This window comes from Miscanthus floridulus, chromosome 10 (assembly GCF_019320115.1).
Source record: "Miscanthus floridulus cultivar M001 chromosome 10, ASM1932011v1, whole genome shotgun sequence".
NCBI lineage: Eukaryota > Viridiplantae > Streptophyta > Magnoliopsida > Poales > Poaceae > Miscanthus > Miscanthus floridulus.
Window position 1 is genome coordinate 26,616,245 of NC_089589.1, and position 21,216 is coordinate 26,637,460.

Consider the following 21,216-nt stretch of genomic DNA (forward strand, 5'->3'; position numbering starts at 1 on the left):
GTTAGCACCCTTACTTGATGAAGATTGGAAGGGACGGCATCAATTCAAAAGAAATCAACTCAAGTGGTATAAATTCATTTTTCCTTTGATCTTGAGTTTAATAGGTATGCCGTACTATTAAGAGGGACGCATCATATTGATAGATAATGTTTCATAAGTGTTCAAGCCAACCCATGTGAGTTTTGAGAATTTGAGCGACAAAAGAGCTAACTGATTTGTTGCTGGTCTGGCAATACCGGACGTGTCCGGTATTCACACCGGACGTGTCCGGTATTTGCCCAGCAGCTGTTAAATTGTTCTTCTCGGGTTGGTTCGTCGGGAGTCCCGACGTAGGTCGGGAGTTCCGTCGGTCGGGAGTCCCGGCATGGGTCGGGAGTTCCGACGTCTCGCACTTCAACTAACTTGGAGGGTTCACTGTTCTGGTCATACCGGACGTGTCCGGTATGGATGACCAAGAAGCCAACGGCTAGTTTTCAAAAGCCTTGAGGGTCGGGAGTTCCGACGTAAGTCGGGAGTTCCGACGGTCGGGAGTTCCGACATGTGTTGGGAGTTCCGACACCTCACTAACTTTAACTCAGTTACATGTTTTTCAAAATTGCTTAGGGTCGGGGGTTCCGACTTGAGACGGGAGTTCCGACGGTCGGAAGTCTCGGCGTTCTTCGGGAGTTCCGACGCCTCACAACTTCACTGTAACTTAATTACCGTTGGCGCAGTATGAGTCATACCGGACGTGTCTGGTATTGCAACGGCTATAAAACGGCTAGTTTTCCTTGGGGGCTATAAATACCCCCAAGCCTCCACCTTTGGAGGCTGCTGATTCTACTGAGATAGACACACGTTTTTGAGCCTTGCCAACTCTCCTAAACCCTCTCTTAGTGAGTGTGTGATCCAAATTGCAAAATCAATTTGTGGGTTGAGAAAGAATTTGAAAAAGAGAGCAAGCCACCACTTGAGCACTTGTGCATATTGTCAATCTCGTGATTCGCATTTGTTACTCTTGGACTCTTCGGTCCTAGACGGCTAGGCGTCGCCGGAGAGCAACCGAGAGATTGTGGTTGTTTCGGAAAGTTTATAACGGTCGATTCCGCCGCCTCGGAATCATTTAGTGGAAGGAGGAAAAGGAGTTGGAAAAGACTCCGGCTAGAGTGACCTTCGTGGTACCCTCTAGGGCTGACCTTCGCTGGGTCACCCGCAGCCCCCTCAACGGAGAGTAGGACTCGAACGAGTCCGAACTTCGGTAAAACAAATATCGTGTCTCAATTCGCATTTCATTTGATATTTGTGTTGCTTTAGCTATTCTGCAGATACTCTGTGTATATTACTATCTCTAATAGTTTCCTGCAGTTTGGATTGAAGATAGAAATCAAAAGGAGCAAATTCGGGGCTGTTCCACAGAAGTCGTGAATACCGGACACGTCCGGTATACCTACCGGACACGTCCGGTATTAGCCCCTGCGCCAAACTGAATTGTATTGTGTTCTAACTCTTTGGTTGCAGGCATTTGGCTCCTAGATTTATTTACTATCTTTTATATACTCTGTGACTAACTTGTGAGGGGTGGTACTACTCGTTATTTGGAGTTTCCATTTTGGAAACTCTCTTTACTTATCGTTTCCGCATTTAAAGGTGTTAATTTTCAGAAACGCCTATTCACCCCCCCTCTAGGCGGCATCCTAGGTCCTTTCAATACCTCTCTCGCCTCGGCGATTGAGACGCGCGGACGAGCAGCCGCTGATCGACTCCGTCGCGGCCAGAATCCCGACATGGAAGGCGGGGCTCTTGACCAATGCCGGCAGGGTCCTACTCACCAAGGTCACGTTGTCCGCTGTCCCAGGGCACCTGAGCATTGCATGCCGCCTATCCAGCTGGGCAGTCAAGCAAATTGACAAGCTCCGGCGGTCCTTCATCTGGGCTAGTACCGCCTCCTACACCGGCGGCAAGTGTAAAGTCGCCTGGCCAGTTGTCTGCCGACCGGCTTATCCTGGAGGTTTGGGAGTAATCGATCTGTGCTTCTTTGGATTAGCGCTGCGACTACGCTGGGAGTGGCTCTCACGTTCTGAGCCACAATGCTGCTGGGTGAGCTTGCCATCACGACCTGAAAGGTGCGTCGCCGCTATGAGCGCCGCGAGCATGACAGTCACCGTGGGCGACAGCGCGTCCACAAGACTCTGGACAGACAACTGGTCATCGGTGGGGCCCCTACACCTCTTCGCCCCGGCCCTGTTCGCTACTATATCGCGTTCAGGGCGCAAATGGTTGCTGTGCGACGCCCTCCGGAACAACCGATGGGCGAGGGTCATCACCAGAGCCACGACGACGCAAGTCCTATGTGATTACCTCCGAGTCTGGGAGCTCCTGCAATCGGTGAACTTGCAGTAGCTGCAGCCGGATCGTTTTGTGTAGAGATGGTCTTCCTCTAGGGCGTACTCGGTCTCCTCAACATACCAGGCTTTCTTTGCAGAATCAACCAGGCTCCTGGGAGCCAAAGAGCTTTGGCGTACCAAGGCGCCGCCACGGGTAAAGCTTTTCTTCTGGTTCGCCCTACACTGCCGACTTTGGACCGCCGACCGTCGCAAGTGGCATGGCCTTCAAGACAACGACGCATGTGCTCTATGTGATCAGGCACTCGAAACAGCGTGCCACTTGTTCCTCGGATGCGTCTTCTCCAGACAAGTCTGGCACGCGCTGTTGGAGCCCATATATCTGGTGGCCCTATTGCCGGACCGCGTACAGGAACTCAACAAGTGGTGGATACAATAGAGGGGTCGGATCGACCTGGCGTCCAAGCCCCTGTTAAACTCGTTGCTGCTCCTTGTCGCCTGGACAATCTGGAAGGAAAGAAATTGTCGAGTCTTTGGTAGAGGGCCATCTTCGGTGCTCGATGTCGTAAGGGCGGCGATCAAGGAAGGCGAAGACTGGGCGCTGGCGGGCTTCGCGCCTCTGGCCACGCTTCATCTGTATTGGTCGCAAAATTCTTTGGGCATGTAATCGCAAACCTTGGATCCAGTAGTCAGGTAGGTCTCTTAGCTGGACGTTGCTCGAGGCCGCTTGCCTAAATCAACGGCCCGCTCTTGGTTGTGTACGGTTTAAATTCTCTTCCTCTTAATGAAAAACGGGTACACACCTGGTCGCGAAAAAAAATGTTGAAATCATGGAGGGGAGGAGGACGGAGAGAGAAAGGTCCGTGTCGAGCGAGGAGCTTTCTCTTTGCCGGGATTTGTGTCTGGTTCGCCGGAGATATCATCATTGATGGAGAAGGCGAACACCCCTACTTTTTTCTTCTTCTTCTTTTGTTCATCCTAAATTTATGAGGCTGCGATTGTAGGTGAAGAGAGGCTTTGCCAAAGAGTAAAACGGAGTATTTGGCAGTGAATTTGAAAAGGGCTTCATGTTGGAAAACTTATTAGGGCGACGATCGACTTATGTTGTCACGACGAAAACCATTAGATTTTCTCGCGTTCGAAACGGGGCCTCGATCAGCTACGAGAACATGGGCGGGCACACAGAACGTTGTGTGATGTATGCATGCATGCATGCATGACAAAGGGTGAAACGAACTTTTTAATTAGGGTTAAATTGAACGACTCTGACATTAGGCCGTGAGACGAGCTCCTCTTTTTTTTTGGTTATATAAGAAGAAATGGTTGGTAGAGACGTCATACCATGTTTGTTGTTACTGCGTCGTCTTCGCCTGCTACTTGTACTGCTAGTTACTACTTATAAGTTGAAAACAAAAGTTGGCAAGATAATAATGCAGCATCCATACGTATTCTTAGAAAAGTACTTGACAGTAGGCTTCTCAAAGACGCATACTAGCTCCTGATCCTAGCTAAAGTAACCTCCATAGGAATAGATGGAAAGGCCGTGTTTCCTGAACAAGCTGGTGAGACGATCGAGCGTCGTGCCAGGCAAAGTGTGCACGCAGCGCAGCAACACCAAATGGGAGCACGCATCATTGATGCCATAACATCATGCGTTCGTACAAGTTGCGAGAAAAAAGATACGAGACAGAAGAGTAGGGCACGTGACTGACTGTGACGAAATGGCCGGGGTGCGGGTGCGGGTGCGGCGAATGCAAAGGCGGTCGGACCGGGACGTGAGAGGCGATCGAGGAGGTGCCGTGACGCGGCTCGTCCTGGACCTGGATGGAGCGTGACACGACATACACAGACAGCAGGGCCTGCGTCTCTCGCCTCCCGTCTCCGAGTGCCCCAAGGTGCTGAGTGCTGACAACACAAGGGACGCGGCTTTTCATTCGTCACCGCTGCGTAAAAGCGGAGGAGGCCGCCCCCCCCCGGCAGGAGGAACCTAAACCTTTGGTGCCCAACTGCGACTGCCCATGCTGCCGGCGTATCCATGCAGGCATCCAGTCCAGCCATGACATTTCTCCTGCCGCATCATCCGCTTTCATCAATTCTTTGTCCCGGCAGAATCCGATTCTTGCTGGACTCTTTTTTTCCGCTGCCCTCCTCTTTCCCTACCTTTCCGGCTGCAGACGACGAAACGCGCCACGTTCTCGCGCACTGCGCGTGCGTAACCAGCACTAACCCGGTTCATATGGGCTGGTTTTTGGCGGGTTCTGGTTAAATCCCTAACCAACCCAGGATCAGTACCCCGGTGCGGTGCGGGCTGGTTTCCGACGGGTTGGCATAAATTTGATTAGTTTCTTGGGTTGGTTTGGTCACCCGGTTTTCAATGGTTAACATGGATTGCGTAGCTGAAAATGAATCACGTGGCTCAGCTGCAACTATGGATTGAGAGCTCCGACAGAAGCTTGGAGGTGTTCTGCGTTGGCGCCCATGGACCCAGAATCGAAGGCTCAACTGCAACTATGGATTGAGAGCTCCGTGCGACGGCGAGTCTTGCTCCAACTCCAATTCGAGGCCGACGGAGAAAGCTCTCGTGAACATGGGCGCCCATGGACGAGAGCTCTTGCGCTCGCGCTGCGGCACTGCCGCCAGCGCCTTTTTTGTTTCCCCAGGTTTCGATGGGTTTCGGTGGGCCGGTTACGGGCCGGCAGCCGGTTTTGCTGAACCGCTGAACAGGGTTAACCAACACGGTCCCGACTCATAATAATAATAATAAAAAAACACGGTGCCGACCCACGCGCACGCGGCCGGGGACGGCACGGGGAGGTGGTTCGTTCGTTTCCTGCACCAGCAACCTGAATCTTTAGGAATAGACGATCCATCAGACGAGACGACGATCCATGGTTGGGGATGGAATAAACGCGACTCTCTCTGGGGGGTGCGAGTGGGCTCTGGGTCAGAGATTAAAGCAGAGGATAGCGACCATGGAGACCCACCGGGACGTTTCTGTTTCTGTTTGCGCGCCCTGACCCTGAGAATGGATGGACGATGTGGACCGGGAGAGAGAGCCGAAAGGCGATGGCGACCTTTCCCTCCTCTGGCTGGCACTGTGGCAGGCAGTCCAATTGCGTCTTGTTCCTCGTCTGCTTTCTTCTCCTTCGGTGCGTCTAAACGGGCCAAGCCCACCACACCACACCACACGGAACCGTCGACTTCAAGGGTATGTAGACTTGCTACCCCTTCACCACGCGCAGCGCAAAGCTCTCGCACTCTGTTTCACCCAGGGGAAGTCATGCATGCATGCGCTTGCCGGCGACTCTGTCCCACCGTTCAGTAAACCATACTACACATGAATGCATGCCGTGTCCGTCGTCGTGCTCACGTTTTTTTTTGACAACAATCAAATTTCATTTAACAGCATCTAGCTGTAAGCACAGAGTTGATGTTTACAAGCTGGAGTGCCAAAGGGAGTGGGCACTGATGTACATGTGCCGGGTTGGAACAGACACAGGAGTGATTGATGAGATTGAGGTCTAAGTCACTAAGTGCCTGTCTAGCTAGCAGATCTGCTGTCTGATTCTGGTTTCTGCTGATCTTGAGGATGCTTGTGCTTCTTCCTTGGGTGTAGTTCCTGATAATCTGGATAAATGGCTTTATTCTCCAATCAGGAGGGTTGGAGATATCAGAGCCATTTAGGAATTGCACCAACTCTTGATTGTCTGTCAAGAAGTTTATATTGCTCAGCTGCAGACAGTTGTAGCCAGAGCCAGGGCTGCAGCCTCTGCCATTAGGACTGAGGTGAAGTCCTTCATCGTCGCCTTGATGTAGACCTGTTGTGGCGGCTGCACCTGAGTGTTGATGATGAATACACCGATTCCAGCATTTCTGGGAATCGAACGAGGCATGCCTGGCGAAGTCGATGCATCTGAGTAGCATCTAGATCCTTGCAGCTTTGTCAGACAGTGGGCAATGAGTCTTTCCAGCAGCATGGTCAACTGCCTGTGCGCCTGAATTGTGGTTGGAGTATTCCCTGCATTGAGCAGCAGCATACCTGATTGTGTAGGCTGGACTAGGGAGCGATGTGGGTGTGGATGTCTTGACGCCTGGCTGTGGTTGGTGTTGGGCGCCGAGTGATCTGCATTGGCAAAGTTTGTACCTTGGCTAGTACTGTCGATGTCACTGTTCTCCCTGGTTGGTCCGTTATTGGGTGCGGTTACATTGCCTGCAAATACAGAGGGCATACCTGTGCCGTTTGTGTTGGGTTGCCGGTCGGTTGTTTCTCGGTTTCCAGAGCTTGCTGCAGTTTCTGGCGTGATGTTGTTTCCTGGTTGTAGAGCTTGAATGTGGAGCGCGATCTGTGCAGAAACAGCGTGGTGAACCTGCCAAGGAGTCCAGGACTGTCTCTGGAAGCGTATATCATTCCTGGCCTTCCACAAATACCACATAGTGATTAGGATTTTAATAAACAGGGTATTAGGGGTGGAGTTGGAGATAATAGCCTGTAATATTAGCTGGACTCCATCGTCTTCGTGCGGCAGGTTATCAGTGCGAAGAGGTGGATCAGCAGAGAACCAAACTGCCCGGGGAAGGTGGCAATGGAAGAATAGATGGGTATCTTCCTCCACTGCACCGCAGGCTGCACACTGTTTGTCAATGTGGGTGCTGTACCTTGCTGCTCTATCAGCGGCTGCGAGAGCTCTTCTGATGAGTCTCCAAGTAAATGCTTTGATTAGAGGTGGTAGTTCTTTGGTTTTCCAAGCTCTCTGTAGTATCTGATTAGCTTGGGGGTGGATGCTTCTAGAACCCTGTTGAGGTAGTTGGATGGTCTGCTGGCTGCTAAGATGCCTGTAGACATTTTTAGCTGAGCATTGACCATTTGTGGCTGGCGTCCATCTGAGGATATCTTGCTGATCGTTGTCAACCGTGTGGACCGCAGTGATAGCTTGAACAGCCTGATCATCAACGATGTTCGCAATTAGATCAACATTCCAATTCTGGGAGTTGGGGTGCCAAAGATCAGATACTGTAGCCGGCAGTGGAAGCTGGGTAACCGGTAAAATCATGTGGTCATGGATGGAGTTCCAAACAGGACACCATGGTGAAGACCAAATGGAGCCGTTACCTGAATGTATTTGATAAACAGAGTTTTTTTTTGCAAAGTTTCTCTTTTACCTGCAAAATAGATGACCAGAAGATGGAACGAGGTCCTTGGTGTTAGCTGTCCAAAAGGAGAAGTTGTGGTAGTATTTAGCCTTAAGAATGGAGGTGAGAAGCTGATTTTTGTTAGTAGCAATGTTCATGCCGCATGGGTGAGTAGGCTTTTGTTAACCGTGTAGAGGTCCCTAACTCCAAGGCCACCATTTTCCTTGGATTGGCAAATGTCATCCCATGATCTGAAGGCAATAGGGGAGGTAGGGTTATCGTCCTGGACGTCCGCCCACCAAAATCTTCTTATGATTGCTATGATTTTACCTACAAAAGTCTTAGAGAAAAGCACAGTAGACATATAGTACACCGGAATCGAAGCCAAGACCGACTGAATGTAAGTAAGACGGCCTGCATGGTTAAGCTTGTTAGCTTTAACAATAGTAAGTTTAGCTCTGAATTTGTTGAGAATAAAATCATAAGCTTTATTTCTATCATTGTGGTTGAAAATAATTAGGTGCCCAAGGTGCATAGTGTTAGGGAGGAGATCAGGGACAAGAAAAATATCTCTGATGTGAGATCGGGTAGCTGCAGGCACATTTTTAGGGCATGTTTGAAACGCAGGCACAGGAATCACATAGGAATTTAACAGGAATCAGTTCAATTTTACAGAAAAACACAAGAATAGAGAAAAATTCCCGCATTCCAAACATGCCCTTACTAAAAAAAAAATGCTAGAGGACTTTTGGAGGCTGGGAACCTGGCCAGGGGCGTTCGTCGTGCTCACGGTTAACGTGGAAGCAATAACTTTGACTGGCTTTGACTAGTTCGTGTCCTCCGCTTATTAGTGATGCTTACCCTATCTTCAACAACAACATTTAAAATACAAGATCTATTCGTCATTTAGGTAGCGCTACAGATAAAAGGTTAAATACCTATTTGACATCTTCTTCAACAATAAGACTCAAGAGAGAATCCTTTCTGCAAATGGGTTTCTAGGAGAGACGATGCCCATATTTGGGTTGTATCTCTCAGACAACCAAAAATAGGTCTTCCGTATAGATACTTTGTTGAAGACTGATTTTAGATCTCTTGCTATTTATTTTAAGTTTAGGTGCTAATATGGCTTCGTTGGAGACCGTCTTACTAGTACGGTAGTACCACCACGCGAGACACATGCCCTCGAGGTGCCAGTAGTGTCAGACTACTGCTACCGGAGAATCCAGAACCAACAATCCTGCTTAACTACTTGACATATACAGTGCATAGACATGTCTTCAGAAATATATATACGATGAAATTTTTAATCGAACTCTCTATTATTTCTCTTTTTTTTTTTGGAGGTGAGTTTGCACAACCTAGACACAACTTACCTTCGCCCTACCAGTGAAGACAAATCTTGCTGCTACCTACAACTACTGGCACAACCTAGACAAATCTTGCTGCTACCTACTCTTGCTAGCCCAAGTGTGTCAAACTACCACTAGAGAAGAGCCCTAGTACAATCCTGCTTACTTAGGCTCTGTTCGTTTGACCCCCCAAACCAAGGGGATTGGAAGGGATTGAGGAGGATTAAATCCCCTACAATTCAAAATTCCCCTCAAACCCCTCCAATCCCCTTTAATCCCTTTGATTTTAACAACAACCGAACAAGCCATTAGGGGTCTGACATAGCTTCGTGCGGCTCTGGGTTGTCCTACACCAGCAACTATCGGCCCTAGTGTCATATAAGTTAGGCATGGTTTGTTTTCTTCTTCTAAACTTTAATTCCTATCACAATAGATATTTGGATATATACATGGAGTATTAAATATAGACTAAAAAATAACTAATTGCATAGATTGCGACTAATTTGCGAGACGAATTTTTTAAGCATAATTAGTCCATAATTTGACAATGTGGTGGTACAGTAACACATGTGCTAATGGTGGATTAATTAGGCTTAATAAATTCGTCTCGCAGATTACTGATGACCTGTGTAATTTGTTTTATTATTACTATCCGAACACTCCAATATGACACCCCCATATGATACTCGATGTGATACCCTTAAACTTTAGCCCCTAGATTTAGAGAAGGCCTTAGTTTTCTCTCTCTCTCCTCACTAGATAAATATGGAGCTACCTAGGCTCTAGCACCAGGCAACGCACAAACTGGTAGGTGCTACCGAATTTTTTTACTATTTGGCCATTTTTTCGAAAGTTTCTTATAAATAGACCCCTGGCGGAAAGAATTCCGGAAATGGACCCTTGGCTCGGCGCCACGGTCACTGGCGCCGAGCTCCTGGGCACAAGTAAATGGCCTGCCAGGGGGCTCGGCGCCAGAGTGGCTGGGGCTGAGCCACCTGCATTTAACCCAGCCCACCCTTCTTCCCCGAGCGTTCTTCCTCTTCTTTCTCCTCCCTCTCAGGTTTTTCTCTCCCCACTTCACCCTACCTCACGAATCGACATATTGGACCTTGAAAACCTTGATTTGATCCGTAGATCTTCGAGAGCAAGGTATACTCTCTCACCTCCTTGTTTTTTTCGCATCGATTCGGTATATATTAGTCGGATTTTTGAACCTAAGGATCGTCATCACTTAGGGTTTTATTGTATCCCTCAATATATGTATTATACAACCGTAGGTTGATTCCAAGGCGTGGAAAAAGCTAGCAAACCAAGCCGCATGTAGTTATGTTATGGGTTCATTGTTGTGGATGAAATGAGAAACCCTAGGTTTAAGGTCCAATATGTTGAAGATCCAGGCCCGCGGTGGCACGGCCGACGACAGAGGTGGCGCGCGGCGGCCGCGGGGTGCCCGGCGCTCCGCGCGGCGAGTCCGGCTTGACGGGCGCGGGAGGCACGCCGGCTGTGGACGGCGGCAAGGCGGGGCGAGGTCGGCGGTGGAGGGGGCAAGGCGGGGCGAGGCCGAGGCCACCGGTGGAGACCAAGGCGAGGCTAAGGCGAGGATGGCGGTGGAGGGCGTGGCGGCGTGGCGCTGCAGCCAACCATGGGCAACGGCGCGAGGGCACGGCGGCGCGGTGCGGGCTCGGGCGAGGGAGCAGAAACGGCAGCGCGGCACGGTGAGGGCGCGGGCTCGGCCGCCGGAGCAGCTGAGACGACGCGGCGTGGCGAGGGCGCGGGCTCGGCCGCCGGAGCAGCAGCGGAGGCGCGGCGCGGCGTGGCGCGGTGGCGTGGGCGGGCGCGGCGGTGGAGCGGCGACGGCGCGGGCAGGGGCGGCTAGGGCGAGATGGAGAAGAAGAAAGTTGGGCGGCAGATATTTAGGGGGCTCGGCGCCAACCACTCTGGCGCCGAGCCCCCTGGCAGGGCATTTCCCCATGCCCAGGACCTCGGCGCCAGTGACCGTGGCACCGAGCTCGGCGCCAGTCACTCTGGCGCCGAGCCAAGGGTCCATTTCCGGAATTCTTTCCGCCAGGGGTCTATTTGTGAGAAACTTTCGAAAAAGGGCCAAATAGTAAAAAATTCGGTAGGTGCTACCTGGCTAGCTACGGAAAAAAAACTAGCTAATACTCCCTGGTCCCTTAATATAAAGCATACACGTATTTCAAAATTTAAACTTTATTTATCTTTGACTAATAATTAGCCTCACAATATCAAAAGTTTGTATTACAAAAGTAGTTATGTATGATTTATATTTAGAAATATTTTCTAATGGTCAAACTTTTGTTTCCTATAAATTATATATTATAAGAGAAATTATAGGTCAAAATATGTTCTTGAAAACCACACCAAGTTAAATCGCACCTTATATTTGGGGACGGAGTGAGTACTACTAATAATAACACAAGATGGCTGTTTGTATCAAAGTCAAATAGCCCAAGATGGCTGTTTGGATCTATATGCTAAAAGGTGAAAGGGAGATGAGAGAGAAAAAGAGTAAAAACACTTTTAGTCATCTTTAGCCCACCTTGAGAGGCAAATTGACAAATGGAGGCTAAAAATTAGTCCTTCCGTTTTAGCCCACCTGTTTGGTTCCCCAAAGACTAAAAATAGACAAAAAGTGAAAGACTAAAGTTTAGCTCATTAGATCCAAACAAGCCTTGACACGTACTATACACTGCAATATCCCTTGCATTGTTATGGTCCCATACATACAGAAGAAGATCATATATCCTCCTAGTCCGTAGGATAACCCCACCATACCATCCCCCCACCCCACACACAAAAAAAAGCAGATCCAAGATTATCTCATCCCTCTTATTGTACCCATTTTATTTCATTCCATTCCTCCACATATGTCCATTACATTACATTCCCTCACATAAGTACGCAGGAACCTTCTAAACAGGAGCCATCCAAAGCAGGCGGATTCAAATAAACTCCCATCCCCTCCCATATATAAAAAAATATCTTTATTTAACACCATACAAAAACGATATAAAAAGTATCTTCATTTGACATGATACAAAAACGATATAAAAAGTGTCTTCTCTTGACACGATACAAAAACGATATTATTTTTCTAATGCGACAAGCTGTTAGTACGCGATTATTATGCTATTAAAAATTTATATTATTTTTTGAGCATCTTAACGTCCATAAACTCAAAATTATAAAAGTTGTACATCTCATTGGGTGCTACAACTTTGGTGTAAAAAATATCCCCTCCGTTCACAAAAGAATGTAATTCTCGTTTCTCGAGAAGTCAAATAAGTTTGAACTTTGACCAAAATTATATAAAAAATACGAACATTCCTAATGCAAAATTAGTATCATTAGATTAGTCATAGAATACATTTTTATAATAAATTTATTTGGAAACATAAATATTAATACTATTTGCTATAAATTTGGTCAAACTTGAGCTATTTTGATCGGCATGGATCCCATAATTGCATTCTTTTGTGGATGGAGAGAGTATCTTCATTTGACACCATATAGAAAATGTATTATTTTTCTAATGCGACGAGCACTAGTACACTATTATTATGCTCCTGAAATTTTATATTATTTTTTGAGCACCTTATCGTCCTCAAATGAGAAAACCCTAAACTAGAAAGTTGTATATATCATCAAGATTTACAATTTTCATATAAAGTTCATCTTCATCCTACGTCGTATAAAAAAGTTATGATTTTTTTAAGGTTCAGTCTTGTCATGCCACTTTCGATGGAACAATACTGTCACTTCTAATAGAAGTGGTGTGACAAGCTTTTTTTACGTTGGAAACGTCGTCTAATGTGACAGATGTTGCCGCACTAATGCATGTGGCGCGGCAACGTTATTTTGTCGCGCCAACGGCACTGGCGCGACCAAAAGGGTGAGATATGTAAATTTTTTAGGAATGATTATTATTAAAATATTGAATAAAAAAGGACTAAAAATAAAAAAATCCAAGCCATGCAGACATACATAGCCCGTGAAATAGCACAGTACCTCCGCATCATTTCCCGTCAAATAGCATAGTGGACCAATCGTCAAGACAGATGGAACGAGTAACATGAATTTGTTTAAAACACGTTTAGCTCGGACCTCATAATGCTTCTTCAATTAGAATGTTTTAGAAATTTTCCAGATTTTCTAAATATATTTCCAATTTTTAGAGCTAAATCTAATTTTTAGAAGCTTTTTGACATATTTCACAAGCTCTAAATATTTTATTTGGATTTGTTGTATTCCAATCTATCTCTAAGGCTTATATCGTTTTTTTTTCCGAAGTTTAGAGACATTTTCTGTGGTTTAAAATCTTGTTAAATATTTACTGGAATTTTTAACTAAAAAAATGGAACCATCTTGACAACCGCTTCAAACAAGGGCATGGAGTTAATCTGAACGGTTTTCATAGTTCAAGAGGTAAGATGCCTTGTAAAGTTCAAAGAGAAAAAAATGAATGACGATGATAGTTTTTAAGGATCGTCTCTTGGTTAGTTAGCAGGCGAAATCTGATTACAAATTCCATATGGGAAAACTCAACCATACATGCCTTCCTAATGACTCGTAAATCGACCTTTTCATAAGCCCATCGAACTCGTCGTTCGACACTCGTCTTTCGTGTATAAACTCCACCGCTTGGATTGCCTCCTTCATTGCCTTGATTTCTCGAATGATATGGCCGCCTCCTTGAGGGCTCGAACAATGTTCACACAATCGGTCGCCAGCTTGACCTTCCTTAGATAAAGATCGTTTGCTAAACACATATCTTCTCTACACACCATCGTCTCCAATGTCTCTAGGTTAGTTACCCTTTTCATCACAATCATTAGGAACGTGCCTGCTTCATCCCTTACTACTGCAGTAGTTATTGCCGTGCCTGCTTCATCCCTTACTACTTCTTTGCTACACCTACTGGTGGAGCAATCCATCTAGGGGTACTTGATTGTACACCATTCATCAAGGAGTCATGGGTCCTTGTAAGGTCCAGGCTAGCTAAAAATCAAGCAGTGAAGGGAGAAGAGGCTTTGGAATAACTCCTGTATATCGTCTTGTGACAACGACGGCGATAGTTGAGTGAGGTAAAATAGACTTTTTCCTTTTTTTTTTCTTGAGATTACTTTTTTTTCTTTTTCTTGCTCTGGTTACTTTCAGTGTAGAGCCCATAAGCAACTTTGGCATGTGCTTTGTCATGGCCCAGTTAGGGCGCTAATGGGCCGATTCACTAGACACAGACCCCACGGCCTACCACAGGAAGGGTCCTTCGAGTGATCCAGCCGGCCAAGTCCACGCAGGTCTCCACAGATGTTTTACGTAAAAAAACGTAAAGGTCGTGATCGATCCTTGTTGTTATACAATTGTATGTATTATTTATCTACAGCATTGTATTTATCGACGAAGCCGGGCACTCTTCTTCTCCGGATCTGAAGGCAGCATTGCTTTGCAAGTTGCAACCTGCGTGCAGGCCTCCATCTTCTTTCAGGTTAGTGATCGATTCTTCCAATGATTTCTCTCCATCCATGCCTGAGTACGCATGTAGGGCCTTTTGCTAGTAACCAGCTTAACTGATCCGGGGATTGTTCTGTGTGTAATTTGCTGAAAAATCTTAACCTGGTGGTGACCTTTTGCTAGTAACCTGTTTTACTCATCCGGGGACTGTCAGTAAACTCGATGGGAAAGGTTGATCAAGTTGGAAGAATAAAAAAAAGGGACAACATTGAATTTTTTTTCTCACCTACAATAAGCGTGTTTTAGTGCTTATTATTCTCTTTTAAGAGAACATTTTGTTATGCTTCTTGTTCGGACTGAAGACTACATTCATAGGTGATAAGAAGGGAAGAAATGGATTGTGATGCTACCATGGAACATCTCTTGGAGTGCATGCTGCGTGATCCAAGTGCAGAGCCGACAAACCTGCCAATATCGCTTCTAAAGGCCATCACGAATGATTTCTCCGATCATGAGAAAATTGGCAGTGGTGGGTTTGCAGCTGTTTACAGGGTACGACTTACCAGTAACTTGCTCCCAACTGTCCTTATCCTTGATTACAGTTGAACATAAGGCATAATACAACTTTGTCACTGTAGGGAGAACTTCAGAATGGGTCAGTCATTGCTGTGAAGAAGCTGTTGAACATTATTGATATGGATGAGGAGAAATTTATCAAAGAGGTTGGTTGTCTGATGAAGGCATAGCACAAAAATATAGTGCGATTTTTGGGGTACTGTTCTGACACACAAGGGAAAATTTTGAGCTATGAGGGGAAGATGATCCAGGCTGAAGAACGACAAAGACTACTCTGCTTTGAGTTTCTGTCTGAAGGGAGTCTTGACAAGCATATCACCGGTACATTTCCTTTTTTGTTGGAAAATCCAGAAACCCATGTAATAAGTTAAATGCTCTTTTTTTCTGTTCATAGCATTCAAAACTATAGATATTACTTAGCGTTTTGTTTGTTAACATCTTGTTCCTTTCCTCAATTTCTTTTGTATGAACGGATGGACGACTGATGAAATGCAAAGGACTTCAAGTATCCTAATAACCAATTAACCATACTCCTCCAATTATTTAAAAGTTTGCTCCTCACTTTGCAGATGTATCTGAAGGACTTGAATGGAGAACGCGCTATAAAATAATCAAGGGAATTTGTGAGGGTTTACATCATCTTCACCAAGATATTCATATTGTTCATTCAGACCTCAAACCTGCAAATATACTTCTGGATGAGAACATGGTACCGAAAATTGCTGATTTTGGTCTTGCAAGGTTCTTTGATGAAAAACAAAGCAAGGCTATAACTTCAAAAGTGATCGGGACAGTGTAAGATAGAAAATCATCTTTAAAGAACCTTTTCTTTTTTGGGTACTACTACTCCCATTCAGACGTCGAACCAGCAAATATACTGCTGAATGAGGACATGTTGCATTCCTTTTGCATTTAAATGAGTCAAACCACAAAATCTCCCTCTCCCTTGCAGGGGATACATGGCACCGGAATCCTATAGTGGGGTGATCACATTCAAGTCAGACATATATAGTCTCGGTATTATAATTATGGAGATATTGACTGGACGGAAGGGTTATTCTGACATTCAGAATGTAAGAACAGCCTGTTCCAAGACATATAAATGATAAAACTCAAAATAACAGTCTGATTAGCTTCTGCAATATGGTTTTGTGCAGTGTACAAGTAAAAGCCTTATACGATACTTGCTTAGTACGTATTTCTAAAGCCTGTGATTGAAATTACATTTCTTATTTATTATAGAACTCTAATAGATCTATGTAGTTGATACTGGCCCCCGATGTCATACTGCTTACTGTTTCTCCCTTACCTTGACCAACAACAAAGTTTATAGGAATTGCTTTTCTACTCATTTTTTCAATGAGTTTTCTGGAGGAATTATTATGAGAATGTCTTGAATACCAGCATTTGTTTATATTTATATACACCAACTTAAGTTTGGGTTTGCTTAATCATGGTAGGTAGTAGATTTAGCAGTGGAAACAGAGAAAAAACTGTAAATGATTGAAACATATTTCCACCAAGCACTAGGTAGTTAACGTAGAAAATTCTAGAATTGGAAAATAAGCAACCGAGCAGTAGGCAAAAGATACACCGGACAAGCTAAAAAAAAATGCAGCATAGAAGTATATATAGAACTGAGTACATATAGTCACCAAGCTTGAACTTATCAGCCCGGCTTATCAGCTATGGTATATTGTTTTTCTCTCATAACAAAACAACATCAGCCGGCTTATCAGCCGCAGAAATCATCAGCCAAACAGGGCCTCTTTTACTTGCAGGTAAAAGGTTAGCTACTGTATCTTCTTAGATCAAATTTCGAAATGCCGTTCACATGGTGTTATTAATTTGATTGAATGTACGCTTTTCTACTCCAGTATTGTTTGGTCTAAGTTTGATACCAACTTGGGTTGCACGTTACGCCCACTGTTCTATGTGATACTTATTCATAGCATATCGTGCACATAAACTGAGGAAGTACATACTAGTTTTAAAATAACTAAATTCGAAATTACCATCCATGCCTTATTAAATGTTATAATAACACAACCATTTCTTTTCTACCGCCTTTCAGTGCACTAGTAGAGAAACAACCTTTGACCCACTTCGAAATTTGGCTGTAGTCCCGGTATTTTTTGCGTCCGGGACTAGAGAAACCTTTAGTCCTGGTTGGTAGCTCCAACTGGGACTAAAGGTCATTGCCCAACGGCTACTGCGCCAGGCTTTTGCTGGAGGGGACCTTTAGTCTTGGTTGGAGCTACCAACCGGGACTAAAGGTTCACTTTTACTCCCGATTGGTCCCTCCAACCGGGAGTAAAAGTCTACTCCCGGCTGGAGGCTCCGTCCGGGACTAGAAAGGGACATTTAGTCCCGGTTTCTGTTTACAACCGGGACTAAAGGTCTCCTCCTATATACCCCTTGTTCCTCCCGAGTCCGAGCCACTTCGAGCTCAGTGTTCTTGCTTCATCGCCGGCCTCTCTTCTTCCTCATCACCGGTGATCACAAGATTTCTTCCATTTCTCCATCGATTCTTTGGTTCTAAAGGTTACCAACTTTATACTCTCATGTTTCATCAGTAGCTTATTTCATTTTGTGGACTAGATATATATGGTTTTTTTATGGTAGATTTTTTTTATGTGTAAGCCATTTAAGCTCAAAATCACTTTAAAGTTTGCATATTTGGATGAAGGAAGGTTAAAGTAGTTATTCAAAACTAGTATTGAGCTTTCATTTCTAGCATGCATAGCACACTTCATGCTTTAGAGATATAGAGAATTTTAGAGTTTTTTTTAATTTTATTTGTTTATAAAATGAGAAATTTATATTATATTAAAAATGAGTATAGAGAGTAGATGGCAACTGCTTCCGGGTCCTCGGCCTCTCATCGGGTTACAAAGCGACTGAGGCCGGACCTCCCTCTCATTGCATGCGGCAAGTGTGAGGAGAAGATTGTGATGGAGTACCGGGTGAGGAAGGAGTGTCCCAGCAAGGGCCGTATCTTCTACAAGTGTCCGGAAAACCGGGACTGAAGGGGTTTCCCAACCGGGAGTAAAGCCCGTTTCTGTACTAGTGGTGGTGGAGCCAGATAAGCTGGACAGGGGGTGTTGGATTGATTGTATTATTGTCTACCGCATTCTCTTAGGCATGATTTTATAGGCTTGTATTTAATTAGATGTAGGGTATGGAAATATTGCAAAACTACAAATTTGATGTGGAAATACTTCCGCTATGGACAAGTATTGCTTGCAGAACGGAGGGGGTAATATTGAGTACGTTGTTTACATGTCCTACATATATACTTTGGATATCCATTATTTATTCGACAAACCCCTGCTCATATTTGCCATTTCTTAGGTACTTCAAAGTTGGAGTATTAGGTTCAAGTCATCTCAGGAAGACATATGGTTGCAACATGTGGGAGTATGTGTGGAGATTGGAAATCGGTGCATTGACCCTAATCCAGTGGATAGGCCAGATACACTTTATGTAATCGGGAGGCTTGATGAAATGGAGCATACGTGCGGTTTCATTGAAACTGACATCTGTGCTTCATTGGAAACACAGGTAAGTTTAATCATGGCATATATAGCACATGCTCTTATGGTGTAGCATCCCGTCTCTGATCCTCCCTTTTGGTCCAATTAGCCTCCACGGCCGACCTAGTCCCCTCCTTCATCTTTTCAACAGACACATGCCCCAGCCCCATGTGGCTATCTACTCAGTGTTCACTTTGTGTACGAGCCACATGGCCCATGGATGTCTGTCATGGGGCTTTGTGGTACTCCCAATTAACTGTGGATCGTCTATCAAGGTAGATATGATGAAAGAAGGTGACCTATTACTGCTAATACCACCGGTAATAGATCGCCATATTTTTTTATTTAGAAACGTTTTACGGAAAACTAACCAACCAACAATCATTCTATAAGGGCACCGCATATGATTTGACAATGTAAAATCATAATCTATTAGGCTTCCTGCTCTTTTGTGGCCACACATGATCTGAATCACCATGACCTTTGAGTCTGCAGCAACCATAGTTAGCAACGGTATATATATACATCACTACCGGAAACAGTAGGTATGCCGAGTGCCTGAGGGTTTGCCGAGTGTATTTTATCGGGCACTCGGCAAACCTGCTGTGTGCAGAGTGCCACCGTGGAAACATTCGGCAAACATATTGCACTCGGCAGAAAACCCTATTTGCCGAGTGCCTTAAAGTAAACACTCGGCAAATCATAACGAAACACTTGGCAAACATCAGGCACTCGGCAAAATAGCAGCACGTGCGCCGGCCGTGCAATGGTCGCCAGCTCGAGCGCCCTGCCGTTAGCACTTTGCCGAGTGTCCGTTAGTGACACTCAGCAAAGACATTATTTGCCGAGTGTTTCTTTATGGCACTCGGTAAATTAATCATTTTGCCGAGTGTTTAGTGTTGGCTCTCGGCAAAGCCTAAACTTTTTTCTCTCTTCTGCCCTTGAAACTTTTTCTACTCTCTACATACAACATGTGGTACTCCATGTTAAGATTTGATATATTTCTGGAACCGTTTGCTATATTTAATTAATTTATTGCATTTCTAGAATTTTTTGGTACAAGTCAAATTTGAACAGCAAGTGATTCAAATAATAGAATAAAATGAGTAGAAAAAATGATATTCATGTTATGGAGTCCGGTGTGAGGCCTTATCAGGGAAATGAAAAGAAATTTCGAACATCTTGTTCAGGAAACACGACCACGAACGTGCGGCTGAATGGTTTTTAAATTCTAAAAGAACAAATAAAGTCTGAAAATCATGAGATTTGTCAAGATCTCGTGATATCAGGAAACACGACCACGAACATGCATGTTGTATAGTACGTTGCTCTTTTTAATGAGAGGAGCTACGTAATTTGACGAAGATGTAAAAAAATATATTCAAACTTCATGTGACAATCTTTGTTATGGTACACATTTTTTGCTGGACGAGTGTTATGTTGTTTCAATAATTAGGAACCTTCTAACGTGTATGGCAAGTTCCCTCAAATTGTAACTTTCTCTAGTAATAATGACGTGGCATGCATGCATGCAGTACGTTTGGAAACTCCATAATTTTAGAAAGTATACCGGTGCTAGTACGTTTGGAAACTCCATAACTTTAGGAAGTCAACAAGTGCTGCTAGCTTGCCATGACCGGGAGAAGCCAGAGTTTTCTTAATTCTCAAATTAAAGTTTTCACTTTGTTATCAACGGCCATGGTGGTAAAAGGTGTACCGCAGTAATCCCAGTCTCTCATATTGTAGTTGACATGTAAGGTCTCACTCTAGCTGAGTGCATGAGCTTCACGTGCGTGTTCATCTTCATCATGACCCCGCTCGCCTGCTTGTTTGAAAAGATCATCGCCGCCCCACTGATATTTCAATTCCCTCTTCATCGTCTATAAATAGACCATTTTCATCACCCTACTAACCTCTGACTCAGCCTTCCATGCCCGAGCTCTATTGTCCTACCCTTCTTGGAGTGCTCGGCCATGCCAATCTTGAGCTTTGGTAGCTCTATCTTAGCCCCATCTTCCCTCTTCCCATCTAGCCTTCACAAAAATTTGCTATAAAGAAATGTGAGCTATAGTTGCACTTGCACTAGTGTAAAATGGCACTTGAACCATCACTTGTATCATTCTAATATGCTGGTAGACTTCCAAGACATGCATTTATTATTCATGTTTACTGACATATGGATGGGAATTGCGCATAAGGCATGCATAGGCTGATGGAATCAAATATACTCCCTCCGTCCCAAGATAAGTGTTGCTATGATGTTCATGCCGGTCAAACTTTCTTAGTTTGACTAGGTTTATACAAAATATTAGAATATTTGTATCTTCAAATAAGTTTATTATGAAAATAGATTCAACGATCTATCGAATGATATTAATTATGTACTATAAATATTAATATCTAGGTGTCCAAAAGGGGCCCTATTTGTTAATATATGTGCCCTCCATTTAAATTGTAAGTCATTTTGTCTTTTCTATCTAGGTGCTTAGCAAACCTAGGAAAAACAAAACAACTTACAAAGTATAACTCCCTCAGTTCCAAATTATAAGATGTTTTGGCTTTTTTAGAAACATTGATCTTACTATATATCTAGACATATTATATATCTAAAATACATAGCAATTGTTATGTATCTAGAAAAGTGAGTAAATTACCAGGGTCAATTAAGAAACTCAGGGTCAGTCAAAAGGAGGAGACAAAGAAAGTAAGGTAAATTACCAAAGACTTTCTATCCATGAGGCCAAGGGAGGAATCCAATATTCTTCTTTCATGCGGATTCAATATAATGCATATCTTTGACAATTTATTTCTTGTAGAATATATGCTAAA

General features: G+C 44.7%; 1 pseudogene; it reads left to right on the forward strand.

Annotated features, from left to right (window-relative positions):
* The window catches only part of LOC136488277 (cysteine-rich receptor-like protein kinase 44), a 44,726-nt pseudogene that overhangs the window by 14,526 nt on the left and 8,984 nt on the right, over positions 1–21,216 (forward strand).